This window comes from Cynocephalus volans, chromosome 4 (assembly GCF_027409185.1).
Source record: "Cynocephalus volans isolate mCynVol1 chromosome 4, mCynVol1.pri, whole genome shotgun sequence".
NCBI classification, from domain to species: domain Eukaryota; kingdom Metazoa; phylum Chordata; class Mammalia; order Dermoptera; family Cynocephalidae; genus Cynocephalus; species Cynocephalus volans.
Genome location: NC_084463.1, coordinates 152,787,975 through 152,805,260, shown reverse-complemented (window position 1 = coordinate 152,805,260; position 17,286 = coordinate 152,787,975). Strand labels below are relative to the sequence as shown.

General features: G+C 38.4%; 1 protein-coding gene across 3 annotated transcripts in view; it reads right to left on the bottom strand.

Moving 5' to 3' along the window:
• Window positions 1-13,953, bottom strand: part of CTNND1 (catenin delta 1) — a 45,430-nt gene extending 31,477 nt beyond the window's left edge. For all 3 annotated transcript variants that reach the window (XM_063092644.1, XM_063092646.1, XM_063092647.1), the window contains exon 1: window positions 13,786-13,953. The gene's annotated coding sequence lies outside the window, so the exon portion shown is untranslated. The remainder of the gene's footprint in view (window positions 1-13,785) is intronic.
• Window positions 13,954-17,286: the final 3,333 nt, after the last annotated feature.

Genomic DNA, 17,286 nt, shown 5'->3' with positions numbered 1-17,286 from the left:
AGAATGAGCAGAAAGATACTGTGTGTGGATCTGAGAGTTTGGAGGGGATGAAGGGATTTTTAAGATTACTACTTCCCAAGTTTCTTCACTTTGGAGGCGTTGCACTGGGGATTTTAAACCTCCGACTGCTGTTACATTCAGTTCAGCTACATGTGACATATGACCAAGAAAACTTCATCATGGGAATTTGATCATCAACCCGGATTCAGTCAATGGAATATTCCCACTTAGAGAACTACTTTAGGACATATCCTCTGTCACTTTCTCTATCACTCATTTTCATTGTTTTCAGTGTCTTTCAAACTCTTTTCCCTATGAGCACAGAGTTGATTTGTAAGATAGGCCCCACAGAAAGCAAACAAAGGCAGCAGACTCCACCCTACAAAGAGGCAGTTTATCAGGTGCAGGGCAGGGTGGGGGTGGGGGTAAACTTCCCTGCTTCCCTAGAGAATGAGAGGAGGACTACCAGAAATTGCACAGTAGTAGCCCTGGCGACAAAGAGGTCAAGACAGCAACCTCAGCTTTTCCTGCTCACTATACTCTCTGAAGTGATCGGGGCTACAGATTTGGAACCTAGTCAGAAAAGAAAGCCTCCCTTCCTAATAAGGGTCTTCGGCTGGTTCCAAGAAGAGGATAAAATACATTTTTCTATTATCTTGTAATGTCCACAGGAAGTTGGCCCTAAACCCCAGAAGCAAAGATGCAGATAGAGGTCAAGCTCTGATAGCCAGAGATTCTTGAAATCTAAAGTAACACCCTTTACCCAAAGGGCTCAATTCCCTGTACATAAAATACAGCACAATGCTCACCAGAGTTCTCCAACCAGAGGGACATTCCAAGCAACTAATTAGAAATATGCTATCATTTCTCATCTTTTCTCCTCCCTTTCTTTCTCCTAGACCCCTGTTTCTTGCACCTGCTAGAAGTACTCTGAGCTGAACCTTGAACTAAGCAGTAAATGATGCAAAAGGAGCTAAGCCTAAAACAGCACAACTTGGAAAGATTTAGTCCTTATCTGGATCTGGTACAACAAGGTGGAATGGGTACAGCAGGAATAGACACAAGTCAGTCATTCCAGGGCTGGACAGAAAAGAATATGAAGAACAGAATTTCAAGAACAGGGCCTAGACACTGCAAACTCCATCACCGAAGCACACAAAAACAAAAGTTTAAGATCTCTTACCTAGTACCAAGTCAAGAGTAACTGCCTTTTTACTCTCAAGAATACTAAAAACTTAGTAACAATTATTAAGTATTCTTATCCAATTCTCCCTCATTCATAGTCCAGGCCAAATAAATCAGAGTCAATTAAGTACCACAATGTGAGGTGGATATACAAAAGTAGATAAAAATAGTAGCATCTAGTGGGGGAGAGTTTTTTTGAGATACTTACCCTATTTAAAAAGTAAGAAAAAAAAAAAGAGCCTTGAAAAGACACACCCCAGAGAACTGGATACACCCATATATCAATGTTTCTGCTGCTGCTGCTCCAAAAGAATACTTAGCAGGTTCTCTGCACCAAATTGAGCGGGTGAGACAGAAAAGGAGTGCTGACTCAAAAATACAGTCACTCTGGGGTGTGAGGGAAGGAAGGAGACCAGCACAGCCAACAAATTACAATTGAACTTAATTTCACCAGAGGTCCTGCTTCTAATTGTATCTCTAGCTGTTTGCAGACCTATTGAGAAACCCAGCCAAATCCATATCCCTGTACTGGCCAGCCAAAGGAATAATGAATGGGTAAGAAGAAAGTTCCTGGAGGGCCCAAGACAGGCTGAATACTCAACGGTGGGAAGGATGAATCAGTTTTGCTATGTAACTTCCCACTCTCCTCTCTCTCCAAAGCAGGCCCAAAGCTGAAAGAATTAGAGAGTGGGGAGGTAGAGAAGAGAATGTGACTGGGAAAGGCTTAACTACATTCCAGCTAGCCAACATCCCACATAGTATTAAGAGTGCCTGAGAATCCAATCCCACTGCATAAAGAGTTGCTGGGACTCTGTTAACACATATCCAGTTCCTCTGCCACCCCCCCAGCCCCAAACACTCTGAAGAGAAGAATAACTGAGATGGGTTGATGAAGGCACCAGCTGTTTCCACCGTTCTCCCTCCCTCCCAGCCCCCTTCCCGGAGACCACAGTTCAAACTCACATTAAACACTTAATACAATTGACTGGTCACTAGGAAGAAGCTTGGACTAAAATAGCAGGAAGAGTGCCAACTGGCCCCACTTAGAAGGAATGCTTTCTTGGCTCAATTTAAAAATAAGAAACCTTTGTCATCCACTCCCCCCTGCCCAATTATGTTCTCCTTTCCACAGCTTACTGCTCAGTGTCAAATGGGTTTCAGTTTCTTCCCTATAACTCCTTGGTCTATTTTTAAATGTCAAGAGAATACAGGGGAGGTATGCATAAGGTTGGATGTAAAATGATGTCTGGAAGATGAGAAGGCTTTCTGGACTGCAATAGCCAAACCCAGTATAGGGTTCCCACATAATGGGCAAGGAGACTAGAGCACACACAACACCTGTCTACGTATTTCTAGTTAAGGAGAATAAGGGAGTGAACATTATGCAGTCATACCTGAACACTGGTGGTAACACAATTTCCTAAGGCACAGGTAGCCAGTAAAGAGTAGTAACATGACCAGCCCCTCCCCCACCTGTATTTCAAGCTGGCCAGAGTTAGCTAAGGAGGAAGGGAAGGAAGCCAGCACTTCCCTTTCAGACAGGAAGTAACATTGGCCTTTCCTGTCCAGTTTTAAACAAAGTCCAGTTTCAATGCTTAACATCCTTTCCTACATTTGTTCCACAATTTCAAAATGGAGAAGGGAAACGGAGTTATGGTCTAAAAGTTTCCCTCCCCCCTAACAGGCGAGTCCTCCATACCATGCTAAGTGTTGGCATAAAACCCAAATAAGGAGGTAACAGCTGCAATTCCAAACAGGACACAGAGGATGATCACTTCATTTTAAATTAAGCACCTTCTCACCATATCTACTACTCTTCTCTAATTCTCATACTAATTAAATAACCACCTGAAAAACAGCATATACAAGGGTACTTCAAAAAGTTCATGGATTCATATTATCTTCCAATTCTATTTTTCCATGAACTCTTTGAAATACCCTTGTATATGTAGTTTACCTCAAAATATTCAGGTTCTGTGGTCTTCAGACCTAAGTAATCAGAATCACCTGGGGGAGCTTTTTGAAAAAAATATGAGGGTACTTCAAAAAGTTTGTGGAAAGATCCATATTATCTTTTAATTCTGTCCTTCCATGAACTTTCTGAAATACCCTCCTACAATCCTCCCATACCTCAATTTCTGGGGGTGACGTCTAGGAATTCATGTTTTTAAAAATACCTCACTCTTTACAATAGCCAAGGCATGGAACCAACCAAATGTCCATCAATGGATGATTGCATAAGGAAACTGTGGTATATAGATACACCACGGAATACTACTCTTCCATAAAAAAGAATGAAATTCTCCCATTTGCAACAACATGGATGAGCTTAGAGAAACTTATGTTGAGTGAAATAAGCAAAGCACAGAGAGATAAGTACCACATGTACTCAACTCACTCATAAGTGGGAGCTAAGAGAGAAAGAAGGAAGAAAAGAAACACCACAGTGGTATGTTGGACTTGTAGAGAGAGAGAACATATCTTGGGATACAAAGATATTCATAACCAATAAATAAATAAATAAATAACCAATATTCATAACCAATAAATAAATAAATAAACAACCTCATAGTGATTCTGATAGCTTGTTGGGAACCACTATATTGGCCTATCCTTGACAACCTTCTGACCACAACATTCCTCTTGCAAAAAGAGCACTGGTAATAAATATTTGGGCCTGTTTTACTGCTCACCAGACAGCTCAGATCATTATTCAGTCTGGATTAGAGGCTCTCTGAAAGCATAGATTTAAATATAAGGATGGATGAAATGGCACAGTCCTAAATCCTATATTATAGACTCAGAATCTAGAAGGAAGAACTGTCTCACTTGCCAGCACCACCTTCTTTGGAATCCTGAGTTGCTACATTGGAGGATATTCCTATTGACATTGCGGATTAAAAATGTGATTATTTTTAAAACGTCTTCTTAAATTTTCCTTCAAGGAACAAAGAGCTGTGCCAAATTTTCAAAGATTGGTTCCATATTCTATCCCAAAAGTCCAATTCCTTGTCTTATATCTAGCATTTAAGACCCTAGATAGGGTTGGCCCGTTAGCTCAGTTGGCTAGAGCACAGTGTTCTAACACCAAGGTGAAGGGTTTGGATCCCCTTACTGGCCAGCCACAACAAAACAAAACAAAACAAAACAAAAAAAGACCCTAGGTAATTCCAGCCCACTTGAAAATATATAACAGAAATTTATCAATCAAGTCACTTTAACTTCTGGTTTGAGTAAGAACAATTGAGTAGCAAAATGTCTTTAAAAGAACCATAAAGAGAAATATTTCCACAAGGAAGAATGGCATTAAAAGACACACTCTGGAGACAACCACAAACATCTCAGCCCCATTCATATATGCTGAAGTAATAAATATCAACCAGTTTTTTAAAGCAACTTCAAAATTCTGGAGAATCTGTGATTGCCTGAAGTATTTCTCATGCAAGATGATATAGTTACCTGACCAAAAAAGGAGACAGGAGGTAAAAAAAAAATGTTTCCTGATTGAGGTCATCTCCCAAGGATGATATTAAGTAACAAGATGTAACTAGATAAGTATAACTAAAGGGAAGAACAGAAGGTAACCAGGTCAAGTACTGCAGCTAAAAACTACAAACTGAGAGAGAAGGTGAGAGAGAGACTTTCATTGAGGGACAGACCAGCTAAACCAGAAATCTTAAGAGGGAAAGTAAGAGTGGGTGATTCTTCAAGACACAGGTACTCTGGTAATCAAATATCCTTTTACTTTCCTATATGAGGCTGCCGTAGAACATCAAATTACTAAATAGTCTATGCTTCTTCCTCAACTCCATCAAAGTCAACCAGGTAAGGTGGCTCTATGTGCTTTAATAACCCCTAATGCCTATATATCCATACGAAAGGTCAAATAGAGATATACAGGTAGTTATCAGGGTTGATCACCTCCCCAGATGTACAAGACATAAATGTGGATATGGTGATCTAAGAAGTGGTCCCTGAAGTCATTAAATCTTAATGATTAAGACTTTGGAGAAGCAGGAGCTTTTCTGGTTAAATGAGCAAAAGCAGCAGCAGCAGCAAAGTGGGACAATCATGATATTTGGTCAAAAACACATAACCCAAACCAACAAATGTTATACTCAAAGGAAACTGTACCAGGTCTAGGCTGTCACTCCCCCTGTTCATAGAAAATTGACAATGTAGATAAAATGAAGAAATATATTTTTCTTGGGAAGAAAAATTTTGATCTCACTTCCCAAATACATATAAGCTTATGCTAAGTAGTTGCCCTACTATTATCAGTCTCCAAAACAAGGGTCATCTACCTATGCAAACTCTGCTACTATGCAAATTACTTGCTGATTATACTATCATGGAGCTGGGCAGGTGTTGCCTCAACTTATAAGGAATACAAAAAAATTGGTAACAGCTGTTGTCTCTGGGGCCTGAAGAGGAGACTTTTCTTTGCATAGTACACCACAAAGGACTGTATTATTCCCCACCCCACCTCCCCACCACAATACACACCTATTGGACCTCTCTGGACAGGTCTTACTTCACCCTGCTCCTCATCTCTCTTGCTTACTGGCAACAAGGAACCCTAAGGCCTTTGTACTTTCTACTCATATCTACATTACTCGATCCTTCATTTCTTTTGTTGTCTCTCAAACATACCTTATACATGAGGCCTTCCCTTACACTCTATAAAATAACCCCACTCCTAGCCTGGCACTCCTTATCTTCCATCTGACTTATTCTGCTTCATTTTTTCCTCAACGTCATTATCACGCTCTGACATACTATGTATTTACTTGTTTATTTATTATTTGTCTCTCACAAATAGAATGTAAGCTCTGTGAGAACAAGTATTAGGTTTTTTGGGGTTTTTTCTGGCGGCTGGCCGGTAAAGGGATCCAAACCTTGGAGTTTTATTGTTACATTCCAGGGAATAGCATACAGCAGACTCTCAAATTGCTTTTCTTTTTTTTTTTTTATTTAAATTTTTTATTTTATTTTATTTATTTATTTATTTATTTATTTGTCTTTTTCGTGACCGGCACTCAGCCAGTGAGTGCACCGGCCATTCCCATATAGGATCCGAACCCGCGGCGGGAGCATCGCTGCGCTCCGAGTGCCGCACTCTCCCGAGTGCGCCACAGGCTTGGCCCTCAAATTGCTTTTCAATGAAGATGTTTTACTTCTAAAATAAATACAGAAAGTTAAATTTCAGAAAAATAAGTCAACTTTGTCTCATTTTTCTTCCTATACTTTTTTCCTAATTGTGATCTTGGGCCTTTGAATTACGGTCTTCTGTTGCCTTACCTGCCTATTTGGCTGACTTTTTTCAGGGTAGACATTCAAGTGGCCAACTGTTCCCTGGTTTACAAATTAGTCCACAGAGAGCAGAGAGGTTACAGAACTTCCCCCAGTCCAACAAAGACGCAAGAAAGAAATCAGATTGGCACCAGTTTCTCTTTTTAAAAAGACTACTTACTCTATTTTAAAAGTGTACTGAATATACACCAGCTACTTTATTTCAATGAGATTTACTCCACTTACAATGAAATGGAAACTGCAGGTACTTTGATAAAAGTATTGAAAAGTTGAACTAGTTTCTATAACAATGACCTCAACCATCAGAATATATTTTGGTTTCTTAAAATATAACTTCCCTAAAACAAGAATCTTTCCACTCCACAAAGAGACCTCCCAATGTGATAGTGCATTCCAATATAGAACAACACGGGAAGCACATACAAAACTGATAATTTATTCCAGGGAAAGTACATTTCTTTTGCTCTACTGTCAAATGAACAAAGTGAGTAATTAATTAGGAAATGTGGATAAGATCTGCAAATCAAAGATAAAAACTAATCTGAATCACTGCATGATCAATCTTCTTGGATTACAATTGTAATCCTAACCTAGATCTAACTGAAATAAACCAGAAGTAATATCATAATACCTGTACTTTAGCATGACTACTGTTTATTCTACAATAAGAATCAGAAACTTCTTCCATATTAAGTATTAGTGCGGCAAAGTGATGCCCATGAAGACTACCAACCTAAGAGGAAAAAAATGACAGGGGAGGCAAAAAGTGGCAACGAGAGGCAAAAGGAGACACCACAGAGAACAGAGAAGCAAACAAAAGAAAATGTAGGCCAATCAGTAGAGGAAATTATTGGTTAAAAAAAAAAAAAGTAGAGGAAAAAAATTGTGAAGAGCTGGGTAAGAGAGTTATGGTAGGAGACTATGGAGCACCAAATACTGTTCAAAACACAAGTTTCGTGGGTTGTTTAGTATGAAGAAAAGGGAAGGTGGAGAGAAGGAAAATCCTAGCCTTGAAGAAACCTACAAGTTTTTAGGCAAGGCTACATCTAACCCATACACATTTCCCACAGGCAACAGCTTGGCTTTCCCACATGAGAGCAGACCCCTTTCTGAGAAGCACACTTCTCACAGGAAGAACTCATGAACTCAAAATTTCTATATGCCACAGTTCTGCAAATGTCCATAAATAAGAGTTGCAAATAGAGAATGATGTTTCCTGAAAACAAAAGAAGGAACTAATTTTAAGAAAAGAGATAATAAAAGCCTGACCTCATTTCTATGTAAGTGTTTCCTGTACAACCATTCATAACTGAATGTTATTCTACAAAATTCTGGTTTGATAAGCAAGACTTCAATGTAAAGAATCTGGTTGGAAGTCAAGAATAATAAACCCAAACAAAATATTTTTCAATCCATTCTCTGCCAAAAATATTCTTAAATTACCCCTTGGATGCTAGGGTTCTTTTTCTTGTAGATATAAAAAAGGTAGAAGAAACCTGTATTGCAGATTTTTCCTAAAGTATCAGTTTCTGAAGAAATTACTGTAAGATATTCAAGCTTTTGCCATCTGTTTCTCTTCCCCCAACTCATACTTCACTTCACTTTATTAAAAGTTATCCATTCTCACACCACTGTTTCAGACAACCCTGCCCACACAACTCACCGAAGTTGCTAAATACTAAAAAAAACTCTTTTCCCATTAAAAAAAAACTTAGGGCTGGTCGGTTAGCTCACTTGGTTAGAGCACGGTGCTGATAACACCAAGGTCCTCATACCAGCCCTCCCCACCAAAAAGAGTAACTGATTTAAAAAAAAAAAAAAGTTTACCCATCCAGGAAGCCCATTTATTCCGTGATATAAGCATGGACATCTACCATAGAAGCTCAGGTTTTAATGGACCTTAAAGGACAAATGAAGTTTGAATTCATTTAAATCATCCACTCTAATAGCAAACATAAGGTATTACTATGAGCTGTGCACTGTTCGATAAATTTTACATATATTAAATCATTTAATTGTCACAACGATCCTATGACATTTTACAGACAAGGAGGCCAAGGTACAGAGTGATTAAGCAATTTGCCCTAGGTTACACAGTTAGTAAGTGACAGAACAAGATTTGAACCCAAGCAGTCTGGCTCCAGCATCCATTCCCTCACCATTCTCTGTGGAACTCTCATATTAGAAATTCCCTTTTTGGTCAGCATACTGACCAAAAAATATAGAATAACAAAGCATTTGTGGGAAAATAGTAACAACCTGTATCTAGGCAAATGAATGGTAAACAGGAGTTACTGTGCTATTCTGCAACTTTCCTGCAAGTTTAAAATAAAAAGTTAAAAGGGGCCGGCTCATGGCTCACTTGGGAGAGCATGGTGCTGACAACACCAAGTCAAAGGTTAAGATCCCCTTACCGGTCATCTTTTAAAAATAAGTAAATAAAATAAAATAAAATAAAAAGTTAAAAATTGCTTTTATCACAATATAATGGGACATGTTTTATGCAAGTCATGACCAAATTACCTATTGCTCACGAGCAAAGAAGCCTTTAAGATAAGAAAGCTCTTTGGATACTTCTAATGCTCCCACTATAGGCCTGATCCAAATTGCTCACACCTCTCCAATCAGACTGAAGGGCTAACTGGAGAGGAAGTGTCCCTAAAAACAGAGAACACTGTCCCTGAACAAGACTAGTTAAGTTCAGACCCTATTCTCAGGCTCAATATTTAATAAACAACCACATGCTGCAATTCCAAGTAGAATTAGGGGGAAAAATTACTTGCAAAAAATACATTATTCCACTAAATACAAATCAATCCACACCCTAATTTCCCCATTAGTAGTTCTAGCTAGAACAGTTGTCCCCACCTCCTTACAATCTCCCCACCAGGCTATATCAATGCTCTATTGGAAACCTTAGAGGCAGCTGCACTTTTTAGGCAGAGCAATCTCTATTTCAACTTTGTGTGGCATTTAACCCCTCTGAGGGAGGAGAACATGAAAGAATATTTGTAGTTATTCACATCCCTATTACCTACACAGTTCATTCCTTTAGGCAAGTTCCTTGTTACTATTATTCTAAATTACCCATAAAAATTAAGGTCGGTTCTTAAACTCATTAACTTTCCAATACAAGTCCTGAACAAAATCTCAAAGTTTCACGGCTGAAGCAGTGATAAAAAAAAATACAATGATAGTCAAACATACTTTCTTTGAAACACTGATGTTCAAAACTATCGTCCCAAGCTCTTTATGTTTTTATTAACAAATGTAAAAACTACTCACTTCCCACCAGGGCCAAAAGAACACCTCCCTGCTGCTCCTCTAATATGTTCTATGTAAGCAGTTCCTCTCCCCTAGAAAATGGCTACATTTAAGGTTTTCAGTGGTTGAAACTAACAGCTGCCCATATTATGAAATGAACTGATTAGAATCCTTACTTTTAACACTATTCTTTGGACTGTTTGCCAAGAGAGAAAACAGGATTAAAGAAATGCTAATGCTTAAAAGCTTCCATTATTTCCAGAAACTGTGCTTAAAAATGGAAAAGGGAGGGCCGGCCCGTGGCTCACTCTTGAGAGTGCAGTGCTGACAACACCAAGGCCATGGGTTCGGATCCTATATAGGGATGGCCGGTTAGCTCACTGGCTGAGTGTGGTGCTGACAACACCAAGCCAAGGGTTAAGATCCCCTTACCGCTCATCTTTAAAAAAAAAAAAAAAGGAAAAAGGGAAGTTCAGATCCCTGTACTGGCCAGCCGCCCCCTAAATAGATAGATAGATAGATAGACAGACAGACAAACAAACAAACAAACCAACAAACCAAACAGGAGGGAAATGGAAAGGTGGAGATACGTAAAAGGTTGAAACTACAGACTATAGTAAAACTTTCAAAATAACATTGCAACGTTATTAATTTATATTGTCTTGCTTCCTATCTCAACTTCCTTTCAAGCTTTCCCCACAACAGTCCCTCACTGACTCCCATCAAGTGCTTTATGTAACCAAGGCTTACTGAGCACCTCAGTTTGTACCTGACACTAAGACAGGTGATAAAAGGATACAGAGATAAGACAGTACCTACACGAAAGCAGCTCACAGTCTAGAAAGACAAAAATAAATACACAATTTTAATACAATGTAATAAATACATTATTTGAACTACCTCCTATAAGCCTCTCCTTGCAAGTTGATATTATCAATTCTAACTGCATACCTGAAAATTCTCTGAAAGTAGAAAATTCACTGACAAACTAAATTTGAGACAATTCTAAGAAATTTAAGAAATTAGGACAGCAATGGCACACATAAGAAAAGATCACTATTCTAAAGATTAAAATAATATCCATTCTAGCCTATCCAGTTCCCCACAGGCTCTAAAGAAAATGGATCTTTTACATACATTATTCCAACATGGGTGGTAAGGGATGGGAGAGGTTTAGAAATCTGAGTACTGACCCTGCACAAGATGAAACCCTCCTGCCTCTAGCAGGGATCATTTTAGTTCTAGCTGTTGTTTCCATTCTCTCTGGAGAACGGCAGTGTGTTGGTGGTTAAGTGCATGGACTTTGTAATTAGTCAGACCAGGGTTAATCCTGGCCTCCATCACTCACAGGAAGTGAGATTTTCTGCAAACCTCAGCTTCTCTGAGGCTCAAATTCTTTACAAAAAAAAAAAAAGGTATTATGGGAAATTAAGTAGTTTATGCAAAATGCTTAACACAGTTTAAAACAACAACAACAACAACACACATAACAAGGGCAGTAGGGCCTGGCAGTTACTAAAAGGTGACCATCAGGTACCAAAATAGAAAACAATAAATTATAGGTACAGAGCTAATCATTTTGTTGTTTCAATTGATAGTGATCTATGCTTAATTTATTTGCATCCATCCTGTCACCCATCCCTAGAGAGCAACTATTTCATAAACCTAAGGCTGGATTGTAATTACTGGGAGCTTTCCTTTTTTTTAAGGTCTCCAATAGTCCCAATTTTAAGACTAGCTGAGAGAACATTTCTAGCCTCTCTGTCCATATTGGAACCCTAAGGAAGGTACTACTAGAACTCTAACCACCCAAAAGAGACTCGCTACCTGGAACACTGACAACTACCTTACTCACATAACAAAGAAACCAACACTGTATAGGAGGCAAACAAGGAAAGAAAAATCTGCACAACTTACACTTACTTGTCATCATTTTTTACCCCAAAATCAAAATGAGGAGCAAAACACAAAATCAAAAAATAAAAAGATTTACTTATCCGCAACCCTTGCTACAATTCCTGAAAGAACCAGTGGAGGTGAGGTAAAAGACAAATCTTCCATCTTATCACCCAAAAGATACACCAGTCAAAACAATGCCTTAAGTTTTGGAAATAGTCCTGGACACTAGTTAACTAGGATGCTCACTGCAGTGACACAAAGCCCAGTATTTAAAGCCGGACCCAAATCACCACCACTCAGTCATCCAGAACCTATTTTCAAACTGCCTTTGTACTCCTCATTCAGATTCCCTCAATCCCTCCCTCTAAAGGTTGAGTGGGAAACCGACACTCTGGCAGCAACATGACCAACCCTCCAAAGATCCACCAAGAAATCTCCCTAGGATGAAATCAAGGCAGAGAGAACATTTGAAAGAAAATTTGGAAAATATTAAACAAGAACTAGAGCCCAACATTCTTTACACGTTGTCTTTTTTCTTTCTTTTTAATTGTATGTGTTATAATTATGAAATCCAGACATCAAACATTCCCTGTAGCCCCTGCCTAGATTATATACTAAAAGGAAGAATAAAGTTCTGTTTCCTCCTGAAACAGAATGGATGAAATCGTCTTTCAAGAAATAACCTCGTTCTCAAAAAGAAATTCAAGTTAGTGTTCTAGTCTTAAAAAGTATGGTGGTAGAGGGGGGAGAGATAAAAATTAGAGATTATTAAAGAGACATTGCAGTTTAAGCTAATGAGCAGTTTACACTTTAAGGCTCATCTTCTTACAATTAGAGCAGTATCTATTCCAGCTATAATTTGCAGACTGATTCCCATTTTCAAATGCAGAAGGAAGAGCACACCCAGTTTTCAGCTACTGATGAGTTGGCTATATAATTATCTAGAATCATTACATTTGCAAGAATGTATTCACAAAAACAAACAAAAAAAAAACGTTTAAAAAAGATTAAATATAAGATATGAAAGTATGGTCATGGGAATTCAGCTCTAACAGATTTGATTTCATGGTAAATTAACCAAACAAAAAATTCGCCTCCAGAAAAACAACTTTCAGGTTGGCTTAAAAATAAAAAATTCCCCTCGTGTCTTCTCAAATCAAATGTATTCTTAGCACTAAAGTTTGTATAACTGGTTTCTCTTAGCCTAACCTTATTCGTCCGATGGCCCTTGCAGAAAGCACGAAGTTGAAAATATTTTCAGGTGTGTTGCCACTTTACTTAGGTGAAATAAAAGGAATGACTAGAACTTCCTTATTCCTTTAAGCACATAAACCAAACGTTATCATATTTGCAGATTTAACACACAACACCTCTACAAATCTTCGTCATCAAAGGTAGTTTTAGGAGGAAGAAGGGAATGGCAATTCAGTTAACATGAATCCATTTGTTTTCTTTCCTAAGGCAAAGCAGGGAGGATATGTCTAGCAGGAGAATGAGGCTCCCACCCACCGCACCTGGAAAAGTAAAAAAGGGATCCACCCAGGAACAGCAGGGCTGAAACCGATCTGGGCTGTTCAAACTCTCTAGGGGAGAACAGCAATACCATTTAAGCTGCAAAGCTCCCTGCAACTTTTCAATTCTACAAGTCCAATGATAAAAGGAAAAAAAAGTTTTGAAACATATGAGGAACCATCTGTATAACTAGCTTCCGACCCGGACAAATTCCTTTCCCAACCCACACGCAACATGCCAAAAAACCAACTTTTCACTTGGGCTCTGAAAACAGAAGTATGTTAGCTTAATCCAGAAAAAACATAAAATCAAGGAACACACCAAAATGTAAATTTACACAACTGTTCTTACCCTTTTGTATCTATTCATCTCCCTGTATTAGAGAGACCTAGAAGTTTGTTTCTAGGTCTTGTATATGTTACCTTTTTTAAAAACAATGAAATATCGAAATCTCCCCAAAGTATTGAATGTGGAAAGAAAAAATAATTGCTTAAAAGTCACCTATAGCATAACAGACTATCTCCCGTTTTTAAATTCCCTCTGGTTACCATAAGACAAAAATTCCACTTGGCTTGCCCGTCTGTACACACATTTTTTTAAAAAGGCACAAACCTCAAATGTGGACTTCTAAAAACCAGTCCTTTAAGAAAGAAACCCAAGCCTTCGCCAATATGCTGAGAAAGACAAATCCAGCAAGGCAGTTGATTTTTCGCCACCTCTTCCTCCTTTCAGGATCTTTCCTGCTCTTCTTTCTCTCTCTCCCTCTCTCTCTTTTTTTTCCCCCTCAGATCCAACACCTAAAATGGAAGTTGCACCCAGCCAAAGGCAAGGGAGCCTGGGTGGTGACAAACTGATCTGGCAGCCCTACCCCCTCGCTTTCCTAAGTGATGTCAGCCCCTGTGAGCTTCCAATAGGAGTCAGGCATAAATCAGGGAGCTGACCTTATCCAATAGGAAACTTTATTATAGGAAATTAAAAAAAAGAGAGAGAGGAGGAGAGAAAGAGACAGGGGGAAGTTTTATATATATATTTATATTTAAAGCGGAGACTATACAATCTCTGAGGAATTACTGCAGAGTTTGGGGGGGGGCTGGGGGCAAAGGAACAAGAGCTTTTCAGAAAGGCACACCTAAGCCTCAGTACTCTGTGATGGCGGGTTCTTGCTCCCTCTCCTGTCCTGTCCGGGTGGGGAAACAGAAAAGAGCTGATTTTATTTGCCTGCTGCTGTTTGTTTTGTTGCCTTCCACCCCAGAGAATTTTCCCAAAGGAAGACAGGAAAGGAAAGAGAAAGAAATCCTAGAAACAAGACTACTGTGTGTTGATTGGGATGGTAGGGAATATCTGAGGTAAACTCTCAATTTCATTGTTTTGGTTTAATTGCATTAGTGTTAATTAGGAAAAATAAAAGCCTAGACTTGTTAACAGTTTTTAGTCTCTATACGCTGAACTAGAAGAAAGTAAAATCCACTTGGCTGTTAAGGAAAATCACTGTCTTCCCCAAATCAAAATAATGTGGGTTTGTGGGGGAGAGTAAAAGGAATCCAATAAACAATATATTTAGAGGGGATAACAGCATGGGTAAAGAAAATTGTCTCACATGAAGAAAATCTGATTTCTGGGCTGGCCGATTAACTCGGTTGGTTAGAGTGTGGTGCTGCTAACACCAGGGTCAGAATTCGATCCCTGTACTGGCCAGCTGCTTTAATAAAAAAAAAAAAAAAAACCTCTGAATTTCAAGCTTAAGATGATGTAGTTCATACATTCTCTTTCTACACTTGACTTTAAAAAAAAGATCATAGGGGTAGTCTTTTTCTGAATTAAGAAATACCTTTAACACGTTCTTAGACTGTTAAGACTATGAAGGACAGGGGCTGGATTTTTTTTTTTTTTAACATGCTTGACAAAGACTAGTGTTTTATGGTTAATCACAAAGATTATAATGATGAATTGAAGATCTCTTTTTTCTTTCTTACTGAAAAATCTAAAATCTGTCCTGTAGATTACTGCCAAATGAATCTTCGTAAAGTGTTCATAGTCTTACAATAGTGATTAAGAGCATAGGTTCTGCAGTCAGACTACCTGGCTTCAAACTCCGTCTCTGTAAGTACATTTAGTCAAGTGTATGTGCTACTATGTGACCTTGGCCAAATTATACAAACTCTCTGAGCCTCAGTTTCCTTAACTATAAAATGAAGATAATAACCATATCTCTCTCACAAGACTTGTGAGAATTAAAATAACACAAAGTTTTTAAAACATTGAATGGCATAAGCTCACTAAGAATGAATTATGATTATTATTATTATTACTATTATTATTATTATTATTATTACCAGTGTCTACTCTGCCCAAAAACCTTCAATGGCTCACCACTGCTCAATAATAGCAACCAATGACGAGTGTCTACCGTGTGAGAGGCACTTTTATTTTCTAATTTCTAAAACACCAACATGGGCTGGCCAGTCAGCTCACTTGGTTACAGCATTATGCTGATAACACCAAAATCAAGGGTTTGGGTCCCTCTACTGGCCAGCTGCAAAGAAATAGTATTACCACCATTTTACAGATGTGGAAATCAAGGCTCAGCAAGGTGAAGAAACTTGCCTGAGCTCATCTGGCTAAGAAGTGAACACATCAGTCTGACTCCAAAGTCGATGCTCTTTCCATCTCCTTCAACTATGGTCAGGATAAAGATCAAATTCCTCATCTGCTTTCAAGGTACCATATTTATTCACTCAATACATTAAAGTAACACTTATTAACCATAATCTGACTTTCCCTTACCTATCTATACTGAAATTCCACTCCTCCTAGGCATGAATGAGCCTTTTAATCAGGCTGATCTAGTCATTATCCACCCCCTCATATTTGGTCTATAGTTGCATAGATCCTCATATTTGGTCTATAATGGCCAAAAGGGACTTCTCTCAGAAGTGCTGAATACCAAACAGACATTATAGCACTTTAAACAAACTAGGATGGAAATGAAAACATTATAACAAAGACATGAACAGCCTTTAAGCCTCATTATCTAAGAATCTTCTTCCATTACGTTATCACATCTTCTACCTCCACTCTCCATCTATTCCTGGTCTTCCATAGCAAGTTCAAAAGCCAAAGATATCTGTCAAAGGAAAACAATCAGCAGAGGAAGTGTTTGTTGATTTATTGGTTCCTACATCAAAGCCATATTCTAGAATGTTTTACAATTTTCTAGAGATGGATTGATTTTGTTTCCTTCACAACACTACTCACAAATTGCAAGTATTATGCCTTCCTTTTTCTTTTGTTTTTGTTTGCATGTGTGTATTTCTGTCTCTCCCACCAGAAGATAAGTTTCACGAAGGCATGAATGGTGTCTTTCTTGCTCATAGTGTATCCGCAGAGCTCAGCCTTATATCTCATATTTAGCAACAGCTGAATGAGTGAATGAAGTCTCTTTGCTAGTAGTTATGTAATCCTGGACAAGCCATTTAACATTAATGAATTTATAGATAACATTCAAACAGAATTATATACAAATCAAAAAAGATAACTCAGTGATGAAAAAGATGTTAAAATTTAAATTTATATGAAACAGCTATCTCTAACTAATGCATCACAAGCCTTAATACTCATTGAGGGGAAAACTGCATTCGTTTAACAGAAAATAAAGAGACTAGTTCCACTTAGTTATTCTGAGCACCTGCTGGGAGCCAGTACTCTACTAGACGTCAAACATAAGATACACAAGTTTCCTGTTCTCATAAAGCTTACATTCTAGGGGAGAAAGAGAAGAGAAATGAATAAGATATTGTCAGATGGAACACTATGCAGATTTTAGAAAGATTTATGAGAATGACTTGTGGCTTGCTCTAAGGTTGGATGTCAGGGACAATCTCTGGACAGATAGCATTTAAGTTGAAATATGAATGGTAAGAAGCAGCCTACTATGAGAAGATATGAGCAGTGGTAATTGCTAATGCCAAAGACCTGAAGTGTGGAGCTGAAACATACTGGACCCAGAAGAAGGGTTGGAAATGAGGATGGAGAAATAAATGAGAATCAGAAGATGAAGCGTTCTACAGGTCACAGAAAGGAGTTTGGATTTTTATCCTTAGGTAGAGGAAAGCA